The sequence below is a fragment of the Dasypus novemcinctus genome, chromosome 4, assembly GCF_030445035.2.
Source record: "Dasypus novemcinctus isolate mDasNov1 chromosome 4, mDasNov1.1.hap2, whole genome shotgun sequence".
NCBI classification, from domain to species: domain Eukaryota; kingdom Metazoa; phylum Chordata; class Mammalia; order Cingulata; family Dasypodidae; genus Dasypus; species Dasypus novemcinctus.
The window spans coordinates 135,604,632-135,617,569 of record NC_080676.1 but is presented as its reverse complement, the minus strand read 5'-3'; positions in this window follow the sequence as shown (position 1 = coordinate 135,617,569).

The window sequence follows — 12,938 nt, the reverse complement described above, 5'->3', positions numbered from 1 at the left end:
AGACAGGTAAGAATATCTCTTTACACCTTGGGAAAAGGGATGTTGTACTCAAGGGAGAACAGATTCTGATCAGCAATTTTAAATTGTGAGGTTTGGCTCAGAATTGCCCACCCTGAGAGGGAACTCTCCAGGACACTGCTTTTGCATCACCTACTTGTGCATGGTCCAGTGAACACATTCCTCCCTAAGGTTCGAGCAGAGATGTTTGCTGAAATACACCATCTGCTGGCATTCCAAGAAAATACACTCCAATGGGGAAAATAAATAAAAGAGGCTCTTTGATATCTTTCCTGCACTCCTTCCCAAGCCAGTCAACACTAAATCCCTGGCCAAGAGAGATAAACTGATTATCAGAGTAAATTCACAGTCATAATCAGATGCAAAATTTACAAGACTTACTAAGAAACAGGAACAAATGTCTCAGAGAAGGAAAAAATTAAAATACCCAATGAGACACATGATTTGAAACAACTCATCAATAATGTACATACAAATCTCCTAAATCCTTCAAAGAATTGAAGGAAAATATGGCTAAGAGATAAAAGACTTTAAGAAGGCACTGGGTGTGAGCACAAAGAAGAATTGGGAAGCTTGAAAAGAAAAATAATAGAGCTTATGGGGATGAAAGACACAATGGATGAGATTAAAAATACATTACAAAAAAATAAACAACAAAAATAAAAAAATACATTAGAGACATACAACAACAGATTTTAAATGTCAAAAGAAAGAATAAGAAAATTAGAAGACAGAATGACTGAAATTGAAAATGCAGAAGAAAAGATAGAGAAAAGAATGGGAAAAAATTAAGCAGGGGCTCGAGGAATTGAATGACAGCATGAAGCGCACCAACATATGTGTCATACGATTCCCAGAAAAAGAAGGAAGGAAAAAGGAGCAGAAAGAGATTTTGAGGAAACAATGGCTGAAAATTTCCCAGCTTTCATGAAAGACATGAATATATGCATCCAGGAAGCACAACATACTACTAACAGAATAAATATGAGTAGACTTATGCTGAGACACGTACTATTCTGCATTTCAAATGCCAAAGAGAGAATTATGAAAGCAGCAAGAGAAAAAAAATCTATCACATAAAAATTATGTCTAGTAAGACTTAGTGAGGGTTTCTTATTGAAAACTATGGTAGAGTGAAGACAGTGGTATGATATATTTAAAATACTGAAAGAGAAAAACTGGCAGCCAAGAATTCTTTATCTGGCAAAATTGTCCTTCAAAAATGAGGATGAGTTTAAAATATTCACAGATAAACAGAAACTAAGAAGTTTCATAAACAAGAGGCCAGCTCTACAAAAATTACTAAAGGGAGTTCTGCAACCTGTAAGGTAAAGATAGGAAAGAGAAGCTTGGAGGAGAATGTATATATGAAGATTATCAGAAAGGATACCCCAAAGGGTAAAAAGACAGACCAAAATAATATATGATATATGAAAGGCAAAGGATAAAATGGTTGAAGTAAGTAATGCAATTACAGTAATAACATTGATTATTAACAGATTATACTCCACAATCAAAAGACACAGCCTGGCAGAATGGATGAAAAATATGAGCCCTCCAAAGACTATTTGCAAGAAACTCACCTTAAACCCAAGGATGCAAACAGGCTGAAAGTGAAAAATTGGAAAAGATTTCTCACACCACCCACATTAGTGTAGGGGTAGCTACACTAATTATTAGTTAGCCCAAGGAGTGCTGATGCAAAGTACCAGAACTCCGTTGGCTTTTATAAAGGATATTTATTTTGGGATAGAAACTTACAATCATAAGGCCCTAAAGAGTACAATTCAAGGTATCATAAGCAGTACTTTCTCACTCAAAATCATTGGCCACAAGTTGAAGCAAGATCATGGGCAACAACTGCAAGGGTTCGGGCTTCCTTCTTCCTCTTTAGGCTCCATGGTCCCAACTTCTTCTGATCTCAGCTATAGGCTGGCATAAGACTTGTCTCTCTTCCCAGGACTCACTTCTTTCCAAGCTCAGGTGCTCTGCTCTCTTCACAAGGTCGTCTGTAGACTATCAGGCTCATCATTCTTCATGGGGTCACTGCCTGTCTAATGAGCTGTCTCTCTTTCTCTGCCATGTCTTTTTCTGTGTGTGTCTGACCACCAAGGGGCAGGGACTCAGTGCCCTTTTGAGATGGTCAGATCAAAGTCCTAATCTGAATTAAATCAAGTTAAAGTAACCTTTGAATTTAATACAATCAAAGGGTATCATGCCCAGAGGAAATGACCAGTTTACAAACATAATATCTCTTTTTGGAATTCATAAATAATATCAAACTGCCACACTAATCTTGGACAAAAAAACTTTAAATGCAAAAATGTTATAAGAGATGCAGAAAACCACAACATATAAATAAAAGGGATAATCCACCTGGCAGAAAAAACAATCATAAATATGTCTGTACCTAACCAGTGTGTCCTAAAGTACATGAGGCACATTCAGGCAAAACTGAAAGTAGAACTAGATGTGTCTATAAAAATAGTTGGATATTCAATACTCCACTCACCTCAGTAGATAGAACAACTAGAAAGAGAATCAAAAAGGAACCAGAAAATTTGAACAAGATGATAAATGAACTAGACCTAACAGATATATATAGAACATTGCATACTATAAAAGTAGGTTATACATTTTCTCAAGTTCTAATGGATCATTCTCCAGGATAGATAGCATATATTGGTCACAGAAAAGGCCTCAATAAATTTAAAATCATTGAAATTACACAAGGTACCTTTTCTAATAATAAAGAAATAAATCTGGGAATGAATAATAGGCAGGATGGGAAAATCTGCAAATATATGGTCATTAACAGCACATTTTTAAGCAATCAGTAGGTCAAAGAAGAAATTGCAAGACACATTAACAAATATCTTGAGACAAATGAAAATGAGAACACAATTTATCAAAACTTATGAGATGCAGTGAAGGCAGTACAGAGAAGAAATTTATAACCCTAACATGTATATTAAAAAGGAAGAAAGCTAAAACCAAAGGCCTAACTTCATACCATGAAGAGCTAGATAAAGAACAGCAAATTAATCCCAAAGTAAGCAGATGGAAAGAAATAACCAAGTTTTTAGCAGAAATAAATGAAATTTGAGAAAAGCAACAACAAATAACAATAGAAGGAACAAACAAAAAGCTGTTTTTTAGAAGATCAATGAAATTGTCAAAGCATTTGCTAAACTAACAAGTAAGAGAGAAGATGCAAAGAAATAAAATCAGGAATGAAAAGGAGGATGTTACTACTGACCCCACAGAAATTAAAAGGGTCAAAAGTGGATAATATGAAAAACTTTATGCTAACAAATTAGACAACCTAGACAAGCTGGACAAATTCCTAGAACACTCAAACCAGCTACAGTGACTCTAGAAGAAATAGAGGACCTCAACTCATTTGTTGAGTAAAGAGATTGAATCAGTCATCAGAAATTTCCCAACAAAAAGTCAAGGACCAGATATTTTCAAAGGTGAATTCTACCAAGCATTTTGAGAAGAATTAATACCAACTCTGCTTAAATTCTTCCAAAAAATAAAAGAGGATGGAAAATTATCCAACTTATTTTATGAAGAAAGCATCACCCTAATACTAAAGCCAGTTAAAAAACATTACAAGAATAGAAAATTATAGCCCAATCTCTAATGATTATAGATACAAACATTGTCAAGAAAACTTGTAAATCAAAAACAACAAAATATTAAAAGCATTATATACCATGATCAAGTCAGTTTTATTCCTGATACAGAAGAGTAGATCAACAAGAAAATCAATTAATACAATATGGCACATTAACAAATTGAAGAAAACAAAAACACATGGTCATCTCATTTAATGCAGAAAAGGCTTTTGACAAAATCCAGCATACTTTCTTAATAAAAACACTTTGAAAGATAGGAATAGAAGGAAAATACCTTAACATGATACAAACCATGTATGACAACCCACAACCAACATTTTACTCAAAGGGGAAGTGTTGAAAACTTTCCCTCTAATGTTGGGAACAAGACTAGGATGCCCATTCTCACCCTGTTATTCAATGTTGTGTTAGATACTTTAACTAGAGAAACAAGCAAGAAAAAAGTAATAAAATGCTTCCAGATTTGAAAAGAAGCAAAACTCTCACTTCTCACAGATGATATGATCCTATATTTAAAAATTCTGAAATATCTATAATAAAGTTATAGAGCTAATAAAAGAGTTTAGGATGCAAGATCGACATGGAAAAATCAGTAGTGCTTTGATATACCAGTAATGATCAACCTAAGGAGGAACTCAAGAAAAAAATTTCATTTACAATAGCAACATAAAGAATCAAATATTTAGGAATTAAATTAGCCAGAAATATAAGGGACTCAGAAAACTACGAGCAGTGCTAAAAGAAATCAATCTAAAGAAATGTAAGAACATTCGATGGTCATGGATTAGAAGGCTGAACATTGTTAAGATGTCAATTCTACCCAAATTCAACACAATCCCAATCAAAATTCCAAGAGTTTATGTTACAAAAATAGAAGATTCAATTACCAAATTTATTTGAAAGGGAAAGGGGCTCAAAATAGCAAAAAATATCCTCAAAAGGAAGAGCAAACATGGAGGAATCGTTCTTCCTGAACTTAAAGCATATTAAAAAGCTACAGTGGTCAAAACAGCACGGTATTAGCATAAAGATAGACATATTGATCAATGGACTTGAAGTGTACACTCAGAAATAAACCATCACCTCCACAGTCAACTGATTTTTGACAAGCCTACCAAATCCACTTTACTGGAACAGAGAAGTCTCTTCAAAAAATAATGCTGGGAGTGCTGGACAACCATAACCAAATAAAAAAAGATGACCCCTATCTCATTTCCTATATAAGAATTAACTCGTAAAGGATCAAAGACCTTAATAACAAAGTCAAGACCATAAAACTCATAGAAGATAATGAAGGAAAGCATCTTCAAGATTTGGTGGTAGTAGGTGGGTTCTTAGACCTCATACTCAAAGTATGAACAACAAAAGAATAAATAAATAAATGAGACCTCCTCAAAATAAAACACTTTTGCATCTTAAAGGATTTTATTCAGAGAGTTAAAAGGCAGCCTTGCCAATGGGAAAAATAATATTTGGAAATCACATATCCAACAAGGTTAAAATATGATATATAAAGAGATCCTAAACTCAACCATAAAATGTCAAACTGTCCAATTAAAAAATAGGCAAGATTATTGAATAGACATTTTTCCAAAGAAGAATTGGAAATGTTGAAAAAACATGAAAAGATAAAAGATGTTCAACATCACTCACTCTTAGGGAAATACAAATTTAAACTACAAGAAGATATCACTTCACACCTGTTAGAATTGCCACAAATAAAAAAACAAAAACTAGAAATATTGGCGAGGACATGGAGAAATAACAATTATTCATTGTTGGTAGGAGTGTAGAATGGTATAGCCACTGTGGAAGACTGACAGTTCCTAAGGAAGTTAAATATTAATCTACCATATGACCTGGCAATACCACTATTAGGTACATACCTAGAAGAACTGAGACCAGGGACACAAACAGACATCTGCACTCAGATGTCATAGAGGCATTATTCACAATTGCCAAAAGACAGAAACAAACCCTTGTGTCCATCAATCAATAAATGGATAAACTAACTGCAGTATATGTACATAATGGAAAATTATACAGCTATAAGAAGAAATGAAGTGGTGAAGGATGTGAAAGTCTGGATAAACCTGGAGGAAATAATGTTGGAAACAAGCCAGACACAAAAGGACAAATCTATATGATTTTGCTAGTACAAACTAAATATAATGAACATAATCATGGAGTTAAAGTTAGAATATAGGTCACCAGGAGGTAGAATGAAGATAGAGATCAGAAAGCAGTGAAAAATTGGCAAAAGGGTTGTTTGCAAAATTTGGAAATGGATAGAAATGTTTAAAGTACATTATACTGTTTGTAATTAACAGCACTAATATTTGGGTATGATAGTAGTTGAAAGGAGTATCTAAGGTTGTGTATGGAAGGAAAGCTAAAAATTAAAATACTCTCCATATAGCATAGAAAACCCTCATGTGGAAAATGAGTATGTTTAAAATTGCATATATAACAATGCTTTTCTCTGTAACAGAACAAATATATGGTAATGTTAATAATAAGAAGGCACTTGGGTAAAAATATAACCAAAGCAAACTATGGACTGTAGGGTATAGTAATATACTAATATTCTTACCTCAATGATAAAAAAAGAATTATGTTAAGGGACAGAAACTAGGCACACTGCAGTACATATTTTTTTACTTCACCTATACAAAATATAAATACAAATAGATTTTTAGAGGTGGAAATAATGTATGGCAGGAGAAGGATAGAGGGATTGAGAGGGGACTACAAATAGGTAGGGTTTTACCTTTTTGAAATAATGAAAACATTATTCATCAGTGATGAATATACAACTCAGTTATCATACCAAATATCATTGATTGTACACTTTGGATGGATTGTATGGTTTATGAACACATTTCAATACAGTTGATTAAAAAATAGAATACTGCCTTAGATGACAAAAAGACTCTAGTCACCATACCTAGGTTTCCCATGTTCCAAAATAGTGGCATTTATCTTCTCTTGGCAAATTCTTAAAACATAATAGATAAAAAAATTTGGCACAGGACAACCAGTAAGATGGTGACAGAGTAAGGCACTCCGACAGTCAGCTCCTGCTACCAGGAAGTTAGTAAACACTCAGAGCTATTGGAAGCTAGCTGAAGCACCTGTTTGAGAGCTCCAGGAGCCCAGAAGAGCATCCTGCCACATTCTTGAAGGAATGGAAGGAGGAGACTTCACTATTTGCCGAGAAGATTCATAAGTAGAGTGCTCCATGCCCCAGAGACCAGTGCCCATGCTCCATTGGAGGCATAAGCACCCCAGGAGCTGTTCTGTGACTGGAATTAGAAGCTCCACTTCCCAAAAAAATGGGGGAGGAAGTGACAGTTGGTCACCAACTTCAGCTACTGATGAATAAATTTAGCAGGCTAAAGTATAATCCTTAGAACAGCTTTAGTTTAAACCCATCCAAGTCAGAAAGAGGCTGGTAGCTGCCATCTTAATTCCACATCTGGTATGAGGGGATTTGGGGTGGACTGAAAATCACAGTGCTGGTGGGGACCAGCTTCTTTCCTTCCATCCAGGTCAGATTGTGGCTCTAGCCTAGTTCCCAACCCCTCCTCAGGCAGGGAGGAAGCTGCGGAGACCTGCACCAGCCTCTCCAGGAAATTACTGGTCAAGCAGCAGAGGGCAGTGATTATCCTACTTTGGCAGCACAGGCCACCCCAGAAGATATTCTGTGTCTGGAATTTGAAGCTCCATTTCATAAAAATGGGGGAGGAAGAGATGGTTGGATACCGATTTAAGCTATTGATTGGTGAATTCAGGTGACTAGAGTCGAGTCCTAGGAACAGCTAGTGTATGAACATGTCCATGTTGGAGAGAGGCCAGTGGCTGCCATTTTGACTCCACCCCCAACACGAGGGGAAACCAGGCTGACCAAAAATCACAGTGAAGGTAGGAAACAGTTTTTTAAACCCAAATTGGTTTGCAGCCCTAGCCTAGGCTTCAGCCCCACCTCTGACAGGAAGGAGGGTGGTGAATACTGCACCAGCCTATCCAGCTAACTGCAGGTACATTTGGCTGGCACAGACTGAATAATGGGAAGTCTACAGGGGAAGCTGCGGACATCTTGGATCTGCACTGCACAGATTGCTGCCCACATCTGCAGCTCCATCTCCACCCCAGGCAGGAGAGAATGGGGAGTGAAGCTTCATCAGTCTCTTTGGGAAACAACAATCTAGCTTGCATGGCTTGGATTATTCACATGGCTGTCCCTGACTCTGTCCCTACCCTTGGCAAAAGAGAAAGTTGGGAGAAGATTCATCAGTCCCTGGGGCAATGAGGGAAGCTTGAGTCTCCATAGCTTAAAGCACCAACTACATCCTGGCTTCTAATGCAAAACCAGCAAGGGAGAAAGGGCAGGAAGCCTTAGACTGAAGAGAAAAACTGCACCCAGAATAAATACTCTAGTAACCCAGATGCCAAACCACCAACAAAAAATTACAGTCCACACCAAGAAACAGGAATATATGGCCCAGTCAAAGGAACAAGATAAGCCTTCAGATGACATCAAGGGATTGAGACAACTAATCATAGATGCTCAAACAAATCTCCTTAATAAATTCAATGACATGGCTAAAGAGATTAAGGATATTAAGAAGACATTGGATGAGCAAAAAGGAGAATTTCAAAGCATACATAGAAAAATAGCAGATGTTATGGGACTGAATGGTGCACTAAATGAAATTAAAAACACACAAATCATATAATAGATTTGAGGAGGCAGAAGAAAAGATTGGTGAGCTCAAAGGAATGGTCTCTGAAAGTGAACATACAAAAGGACAGATGAAGAAAAGAATGGAAAAAAATTGAACAAGGTCCCAGGGAAATAAATAACAGCAAAAGACATGCAAAAACATGTCTCATGGGTGTCCCAGAGGAGAAAAGAAGGAAAAGGGGGCAGAAAGAATATTTGAAGAAACAATGGTAGAAATTTTCCCAACCCTATTGAAGGACATATATATCACGTCCAATAAACAAAACATACTCCCATCCAAAAAAATTGGAATAGACCAACTCTGAGACAAATACTAATCAGAATGTCAAATGCTAATGACAAAGAGAGAATTCTGAGAACAGCAAGAAAAAAGCAATGCATAACATATAAGGAATATCCAATAAGATTAAGTGCTGATTTCTCACCAGAAACCATGGAGGCAAGAAGACAGTGGTATGATATATTTAAGATACTACAAGATTAAAACTTGCAGCAAAGAATCTTATATCTGGCAAGATCATCTTTCAGAAATGATGGCAGGTTTAGAGTATTCACAGAAAAACAGAAACTGAGAGAATTTCTAACCAAGAGACCTGGTGTTCAGGAGATACTAAAGGGTGTGCTAGAGCCTGAAAAGAAAAGATAGGACAGACAGGCCTGGAAGAGAGTCTAGAAATGAAGATTATATCAATAAAAGCAACTAAAAGTGTCAAAAGAGTGGTGAAAATAAAATATGACAGATAAAACTCAAATAGTCAGGAATAAATTAACCACAATGTGGTATGTTGATAGCAGGATGTTGTTTGGAAATTCTGCACATGTGCATGATTGTTTTATAAGTTTTATAATTTTTTGTCATAAAAATATATTTTAAAAATAATAATAGGATGGGTTGGGAGGAAAATGCACCAAATGTAAGATAAGAACTATCAGTGGTAGTAAGATTTTGACAATATACTTTCATAATTTATAACAAATGTCTCACAACAATGCAAGGTGTCGGTAGAGGGTTGACATATGGAACCCATGTATGATGTTATGCATGTTTGTTTTGTAAGTTCACAACTTTTACTATATACTTACTGTTTATGTATGTTCATATATAAATGATATAAAGATAATAATAATAATAGGATGGGTCAGGGGAAAATACTAGTAGTAATATTTTGATAATGCTCTTTAGCCATTAGTTAAAAATGTTTCACAACAAATTTTGTAATTTGTAACAAATATTTTACAACAATGCAAGGTATTGGTGGTAGGGTAGGCACGAGAGTCCTGTATGATGTTACATATGTTTATTTCGTATGTTCACAACTATTACTATACACTTAATGTTTATGTATGTTTATATATGAGTGATATACTTCAAAAATTTTTTTTAATTTAAAAAACAAAACACATGAGCACATCCATAAAATGACTATGAACCTGTTTTTAGTAAAGTCAGTGGCCAAATTTTTAAAATGCCAACAATTTAAAAGGTGTTAGATTTTATATAGTGTTAGGTTCCTAAAAAAAGGGACTGTTATACAAATGAAACAAAATTCAAGGTAAAATTATAACAAAAGGCACAATATTGGCTGAAATACAAAAGATGTAATGAAATAATAATCACATTTCTCTGATGCTATGGCTCGCAGAAAGCCAACAAAAAGCACAGAGATACAGATAGCTACAGATAACATGTTTATAAATGTCTGAACACAGTGTATTTTTAGAGGGTTTCAGAATTCAATCTGATGCATAAACTTTTGTTGCTATTTTTTTTTGCTATTTTTCCTACTATCCAAAGGAGAACATTTTTATCTTGGATAAATGATAAGCACTAGTTTATACCAGAAAAGGAAATATCTGAAAATTCTGTTCAGTTAAAAATCAATCATTTCTTTCTTAAAACTGGTTTCTGGATGGTGGGTGCCCTTCTCCATGTTTCTAGTTTCTAATTGCCTTGTAAATGGTAAATTTTATCAGACATGTTATATTCCAGGTTAATTTAGATATTCAGGAATGTGTTTTATAACGTATGGAAAATTGAATGATGAGTTCCCATAGGTCACAAATTTGGCTTACACTTTAATTTACTTTTCCTCTTCACTCTTCTCAGAGCCAGCATTTGAACTTGCTGCCTCATATTTCCTCCCACCACAGCTTTCAGAAATTTCCACCACACTCACAGATGTTACTTGCAGAGCCCAAATAGTGCTCAGACGTGCGCTCCTTCCTGATTTCACTGCATAACTGGCCAATCCCAGCCTCTCTGTTGGTTTCATAGTGAAGCTACAGTACTGGTTCCTTTTCTTTCCTCTCTTGGGTGAGGCCTTTCCCCCATTCGTTTGAGATCATCTTTTCTCCTTGTAAAAAATTTATCAAATTTAGTGACATTAGTGAAAATAGTGGAACATGTTTAAAATATCTACTTAAAAGTCTTTTCTGAATCCAGTGTCAGCATCATATTAGCATATTGCTAGTGACTGCTTTCTTGGTCACATTTTATGGATGATACATTGCAGGGAGTTTGTAAAATATTTTCTCCCTGCAAGGCAACCATAAAACTACTAGAACATTTTCATTTTGTGTATCTTGATTTTATTATTTGTTATAATAAACAAATAATTTTATTTATTGACATATAATAAAGTGTGCCTTTTACTCTAGTACATGATCATTACTCCAAATTGTTGGTCACTGTTGGAGTCTCACGAAAGGCTGTCAGTGTCCAACAGGTTCTCTGCACTATGGATAGTCTGGAACTTTAAGAGCCCCAGTGATCGTATCATCTCTATTCTGCTCCGTAAGACAATGATGTGTGTGAGGCCTTGCATGCTCACCCTGCGTATGTTCAGTCCAGCACTCTGTGAATAACTGTGGTACTTTTCCCTCTCTCACAAGCAACTCCTTCTGCTCCAGTATTGTTTATTATAATTTGAGCCACTTCAATAGCTCTAATCTTCAATGTCTTCTTACTCAGTTTAGTAAGGTCACCTCTCTTCTTGGTTTCCAGCTTCCTGAACTGTACAATTTTCTCAAGTTTTATAAAATTTTTCAGTGGGTGGGTAAGTTTGGTAACATTTCCTCTGACCTGGGTGGAGGCTGAAGTCCACCAATTCTCTTGGCCTTCTGTCTGTAATCTAATCATTGTAAACATATTACTTACTTCAAATTGATAATAGCATATTTAATAATTATTGGTATTAATTCAGTTTTAATCTGTATATATGCAATCCATAGAATAAGTTCATTTGAACATATATGAGCACCAAACTGTAACTCTCACAAGCTAGTAGAGAAATGATATCATCCTGTACTTCTTTGTGTCTCTTTATAGCAATTTTTGCATGTTTTCCTAGCTGAAAGTAAAAGGACATGATATCAAGACAAAGGGGAAGTTGATTCCAAAGTAGGAGGAATTATAGATATTATGTCCTAAAAGTGGTTGACTTTGGATTTGGGAATATATACTTTTGATTTATTATTATCATTTGTGTAAAAAAAAAAAAAAGAAAAGCTTTGGCACAGTTTAAAACGTTGTACAGAAGTCAATTATGTATCCAAGACTAAGATATGTATGAATGACACTTTTATCTGCATATGTTCAATTCTTGGCAAATTATTATTTAACAGTAGATAAACATAGTACTTGGAAATGTTATACTATACATACACTCTTATTTCAACACTATGTAACAGGTGACTGGATTTTAACCTTTATTGATGCAATAAGTAAAGCAAGTGTGGTAGTTTGAAGATGTAATTTCCCCAGAAATATATGTCCTTAAACCTGACCCATTCCTTTGGTTGTGAACCTATTGTAAGTAGGACCTTTTAATGCAGTTACTTCAGTCACGGTGTGGTCTACCTCAACCAGGAGGGGTCATAATCCTATTAGTAGAGTCCTTTGTAAGTGGATTTAAATTCTGACAAACAGAGAGAATGCCAAAGAGGGAGAAACCAGAACCTGGAAGAAAAGAGATTCCAGAAGAGGCTGCCATGTGCATTGCCATGTGACAATCAAAGGATCAAAGGTCGCCAGTAGCCAGCCCAGAGCACCAGTCTTTGGGGAGAATGCATTACCTTGATGATGCCTTGATTTGGCCTTTCTTTTAGCCTCAAAACTATGAGCTAATAAATTCCCATTGTTAAGACAGCCCATTTCATGTTATTTGCTTGAGCAGACAAGGAAACTAAAACACCAAGTGACAAGATTCTAGCATCAGGAAAATTGTGATGACAAGATTTTTACTTTTATTGTACAATTGCCCATTGACCTATTAAAATAACACTGCATAAAAAGTCCAATAAACTTTCTAAAAGCATATATAGGGTATCTTAAAAATAAAATGACTAGCACATATAAGAAAGATTCTTAGTCCTGCTCATGACAAATACTATAATTTTGGTGATAATTAGTGTATATTTATAAATTATTAAGAACTATATATTATACCTTATTTTTAATATTATTTTTCTGATAAATATGCATTTTCTTTAACCTAAAATACATTAAATTGCTGAAAAGGATAAACAAA